Source organism: Phycodurus eques, chromosome 19 (assembly GCF_024500275.1).
Source record: "Phycodurus eques isolate BA_2022a chromosome 19, UOR_Pequ_1.1, whole genome shotgun sequence".
Classification (NCBI taxonomy): Eukaryota; Metazoa; Chordata; class Actinopteri; order Syngnathiformes; family Syngnathidae; genus Phycodurus; species Phycodurus eques.
Window position 1 is genome coordinate 8,410,798 of NC_084543.1, and position 6,098 is coordinate 8,416,895.

Genomic DNA, 6,098 nt, shown 5'->3' on the forward strand with positions numbered 1-6,098 from the left:
CTTAATTATGCAAATGGGCTTCCTTTCTGCATACTAATCACCAAAAACAAGGCCTTTTCTCACACAGACACACAAATGCAATAAAAAACACAGCCCTTTAGATGAAATGTGGGGAAAAGGCCACAAGATGTTCCGTCCTACTTCCCCTTTTCCCTGTCTTCTCTCCATCCTGTCTCCAGCTTGAAGAGGGCATTACACATATTTGTGCAATAAGAGAACAAAACACACCCGGCTCACCATGGTTTCTGCGAGGCATGCACATGTATAACAAGGAGGGGGAGAAAAGAGGTGGGGGCGGCCGCGGGTGTCAGGTTTGGAGGTCTAAATGTCGAGGGAATATAAGGGAAATTGATTGCGCAAGCTCGCCCTGAAACATCTGCGGAGGATCACGGCAAGTAGTGCAACTCCTACAACAACAACGGGCCCAGACGGAGACATTTGAAGGAAATGGGAGTGTCAGCTGCAGCACTATTGCATATATACTTTTCTGCCAGCGGGGGGCACCTATGAATATCTTCAGGATGAGAGCTTCACACACAAGACAATTGGTCGAAATTTGACCTTGTGGAGCTGACTTCATGGCGAGTCATTAAATGTGGCCGAAATGCTCCACCCACACAAAAGGACTGCGTTTCATAGTCTAGCGTCACTTTTCTGTCAAGTACGGCTATATAGCTTTACAATTTGGTCGCAATCGAATAAAATGTCTCTGCTTTGATCTGAAATGGCATTTTTCCCATGGCTTCTTGGGCCGCTACCTGGTCATCAAACTTTTCCGCAATACAATCAGACAAAATTACCAGGGAGGAGTTCACTTTTGAAGGACAGTTGGAAGTCACCTTAATATGGCTGCTTTGATCTAAAATAGCAGACTTCCTGTATCTTTTCAGGCATATGTTCTTGAAACGTTTTTGTGTCTACTCATGATAGACATGCCTGGTAAATTTGATGTTGCTTAGTGAAACTGGCTTTGGGGGCTGAATTTTGAATTCTGAATTACCGAGACAATTTTTTTATTTTTATTTTTTCTGGACACGCCCACAATCCTTACCAAATGTAACAAAATCTAATGAATTTGTTTTTAAGTATGGGAAAGCCCTCAAAGGAGTGTAAAGAAACTAAGCACTTTCAATAGGGGCCTTCTTGGCACGCCATGCTTGGGCCCACAAAATAAAAATATAGTCACGTCACGCGCGCTGAAAACAAAGTTTCCCTTTAAATCCCAAAGTTAAACAACAACACAGCGTTTTCCACGGTGAATGCAGCCATGGGTGGCTCATTCGTCCTCTGCCTGCCCTTCCTGCTTTCATTGTGGAGTTTTTGTTGGGTGGTGGGGGGTGAGGGGTGGTGGTGGGGGTTTGATATTGAACTTCAGGCTTGGAGTTGAGCCTGCTTCATCCCCTCCCCTGATTACTGAGAGAGAAAGAACATAATGTGACCGTCGCTGACAGTCCTCTGGACAGGAAGATAGCAGTAAAGGGAAAGAGTTTTTTTTTTTTTTGAACGGGGTGTAAGTTGCTGGAGAGTGGATGCATGTGTTTGGATGGGTGTGTGCGCTCTTGTCTGTTTTTCCTGTTTTCAATCAAGTCTTCAAAACCCTCTTATTACTGTTTCTCAGTCACAGCAATAATGCTCACAGGTCACTTTGACCCAGGAAAAAAAACACAACATTGTAAATCTCATGATTAATTATTATTACTTTTGCCCGAACACTCACAATTATTTTAAGCTTGTGTATCCTAGTGAAAATATGTGTATTTGAGGGGTCCCGCCAAATTCACGCAGTAGCACCCCCTTGAAAGTTTGAAAACAATTTGCCCCAGACACCAGTTTCACCAAACAACACAAAATTTAATTGCCATATCTTGAAAAAAAACTTTTGAGAACCCACAAGTGAAACTGGACAGGAAGTGGCCCATTTTGTTTTGAAGCAGTAATTCTGGGTGAATTCCATGGCTTAACTTTGACGAATTCCTACTCGTGAAGTCGTCCAAACGAGCCCTAATGTAAGAAAAAAAAAATCGAGTTCAGTCGTATCTTGACTTATGATCTTAATTTGTTACATGACCTAACTCAATTTATTCTTATACCGAATCCATTTTCCTCATTGAAATGAATTGCAATGCCAAAATACACCACTATTTATTTTTTTTAAATCTAAAAACAGCACTGTATCATCTAATGTTGAACAGAGCATGCCATCAAAATTGGACAATGATTCCAAGGCTGGTGGCGACAGACGGACATGTCTATCGATACAGGATGCACGAAAAAGTCAAGAGCATCCATGTCCGGATTTAATCAGGAAGGCGACCATTTGGATTTTAAACAACCACTTTGGGCGAATTCTACGACGCTTTTCTACGAATTTGCCCAAATTAGCCCCGATCAGAAGCAGGTAACCTGGACAGGTAGGCCATGCTAAATTTTTGCCTCTGCCATTTACTACATAATGTCCAAGTTTGATGATTTGGAGGATATTCCATTAAAAAAGGTCCATTCATTGCAGCTTTATATTGTGTTGTATTTCTTTAACTTTCAAATGGGTCAATCTGACACAACAGGAGGGTTGAAGCGCTTCACTAATGTGTTCTGCAGTCAGCGCCAGCCGGCGAGCCAACGCACACTAAGGCTCCCACCACCATCAAAGTGTGTGTGTGTGTGTGTGTGTGTGTGTATATGTGAGACAAGTTGATTTAGATTGCTATCCATTCTCCACATAATGAACAGCTCTACATTTCCTCCGCTCTGTAAATATTTGATGCTGCGGAATGATTTTAGGAGCGACGACGGGGTTGGGGGGGGAGAAAAAAAAGTTCTATTTCAAACCTCCAATCCTCGCTCTCACCCTTGTCCTCTTCCCATGTAAATAAGTGCCCCCATCAGTTCCCCCACCCCCAAAGAAACTCCACACACCCCTCAGTGAGAGCAGTTTAAAGACCCAACACTGTCTCCCCGTCTCCCGGCAACCAGCATACACTGGGGTCCTGTCGCGGCCTCCCCTTGTCTTTTGTGTTTGGGAGCTCACAGAGAGACAGAAAGGGAAGAAAGATGGAAGGAAATGAGAAAACGAGAGCGAGTGTGGGGATGAAAACAAAAATAAAAGATGACATCACAGCTATTTCACAAAAATTTGACGATGATTACAGCACCCCCTCCTTCTACGGGTGCAAAAAAGGACGAAAAGGAGAGAGAGAGTGGGAGAGAGGCCCCGAGGCCTGAATGGGGCATTGTGGGAAGACAGTGGGCACACTGGGCAGCAACACAGAGAACACTAACTCACAGATGATGCCAGAGAGTCTGAAAAACACCCACACTGGGTGACAATGGCAAACTTCATCGCTCCACTTGGCCCCTTGTGAATACACGCACACACACACACACACACACACACACACACATACACACACACACACACACACACACACACACATACACAATGGCAGAATACCCAGCTAAGATGCTGTGTTATTCGGGAAATTCGGCAACAGCACACTGAATTCCTTCAGTGTCGCTTTGAGCCGGGGCAGCAGATGGGCCCCCAGGGGGGCCGCGTTTTAAAACGTGCACGTATGGGTGCGTGCGTGTGGTCCATCTCACCGGTGCATCATGGGAAAGAAGGCGCGGCGAGCCCTCCTGACGGGCGGATCCAAGTATCGCACTTTCGCCGCGTAACGTTAAGCAAGTCAAATGATCATCAAACGGAACTAAATCTTTCAAGTTAAACGAGCATCACAACTTTAAATGAGACATACGACAGTGACGTCTTGAGATACGAGTGACCCGACTTTTTCAAGATACGAGCCGTCATGCGGCTGATTTTTTTGCTTCGACTTGTGAGCGCAAACTTGAGATACAAGTGCTGCATGTTAGCAGTGAAGTCAATTCAACTCACTTCACAATAAGCAGCCGTTTGGGAAATAGTGAACAATTCATAAAAGAAAAAGTGGCTTCAAGCTCTTTAATTCCACTCCCAGTTGAAGTTTACTCTCAAACTGCACATGAAACAAAGAGGATTACACGCGGTAAACTGCGTTTAAAACAACAACTTTGTCTTAGCAAAGTATGCTTATCTTAATAATAATAAACTACACAAAACGCTATTTCCATGCTAACGGTTAGCATCGATAGTTGAAGTTTTAGAAGCAATGGATATAGATAACAGGAACAGATATAACAATGCTCACAGGCATATATTCTTTATGCTCTATGAAAAATGACTAATATTACAGCATTTTACTGAGTCACAGTAGCAGTCGAATTAATTTTCTTTTTTGTTTCTGTCTGTATGAGTGTAGTCTGATACTGCCTCCCGGTGGCTAAGGCAGGCACATCAGAAGGAGCAGCACAATGAATTGGATTACGGCATTAAATCATGATTCACAAGCTGTTTGATTCTTTACAGTTTATGTAATTATGTTATTATTCTACGTTTTTTTTTAAATCAAGTATCGACAATATTACAGAGTGCTATTTTTATTTATTAAAAAACACAAACTTATTTTTTGTTGGGGGGGGGAGAACTAGTTTGATGCGGACGCCGCCCATCATGTTATAGTCAACAGGTAAGCAGAGCTGCAGTGTTAGCACAGATTAGGTTCTGATAATAATGTTATAATAATGTTCGACTAAGTTGTCTATGTTGGGTTGGGGGGTATTTGTGTTTTGCGATGTCGGGCGCAAAACCATTACACTAACTGACAAATGTATTTTAGTGGCTTGGTGATGAAATGCTGCACCCACCCGTAATAATGCGATGGAATCTATATGAGATAACAGCGTTTGCTTCTTAAGAATGGCACTTACTTAATTGCTCTGTGAAGTCGCTGGTGAAGTGGGGGAGTGTGTCTTTGGCGATGTGTCCATGCGCCACAAAAAAGTTTTCTTTGTCTTGGGTATTCACTTGTTTTCCACATCGTGCTTCTGCGATTAGAAGCAAGTCGATCCCCACAACAAAAGCTGGACTCGCCATAGGCACAACATTATGTGAGGCAGCATGAGGGCTGGTACACTGCGTGAGAAAGATTCGCCCCTAAAAAGAGCCAATTTCACCATGGCAAAAAATTAAAAAATTAATTAAATTAAATTAAATTAAATAAAAAAGCTGTAGAAATATGTCATAATTCTTCGTCTGTTGAGTATTTTGACGAAATAATTTCACGGACATGTTTTAAGACTCTTTGGAATTGTTTTAAAACGCATAGTATGTCACCTCAAGAGTACAGAACCAAAAGCATTTGACTCTTTTATTCTTCAGCTGTTCCTTATTGTCAACTCGCTGCTGCCCTCTAGCGCAATAATGATGAACTACACGCTACAGCAAAAAATGACAAAGCAAGTTTTGCCTTTGGGGAAACGTCCATCCATCCATTTTCAACACCGCTTATCCTGGTTAGGGTCGCGGGACGCTGGAGCCTATCCCAGCTGACTTCGGGCGAAAGGCGGACTACACCCTGAACTGGTCGCCAGTCAGTCACAGGGTACATTCGCATTCACATTCACATCGTCACTGAGTGGGAACTGAACCCACGCTGCCTGCACCAAAGTCAGGCGAGTGTACTACACCATCAGTGACCATGGGGAAACGTTTTGGAGTAAAATATATATTCTTTAGAACAGCAACAATCACTACTAAAACTAAAGAACATTGCATTTATTTTCACATTTATTCACTCTCCTGTATCGACACAAGCAGTCAAAAGTCTGAACTTTGCAGCTATTGAATGAGAAACTGGGTCCAAATTTTGAGACCGGGTAATGTACGTATGGTTTTAATACGTTTTACAAAAGAAAAGTCACGGTAAATGCCTATGTGGATCAACAAGGTAAGTACACTGTTGATAAAATGTTGGCTTTGGTGAAAACGTCTCTGGCAAATCCGTAACATTGCAGAAAAAAATGTGGACTACGGCTCCCTCTATTGGCGGATGTCTAGTACATGAAAATGCTTTGGTTGACGAATTTCGAATTTATACAACCAATATTGTACAATTTGAAGCGAATAACTAATTAAATTAAGACAATGTGTCTCATTATTAATAAAAAAAAAATATCAGTATTATTCATTTTGTCGGCTTCGGGGGAACTGCCGTAGTTCC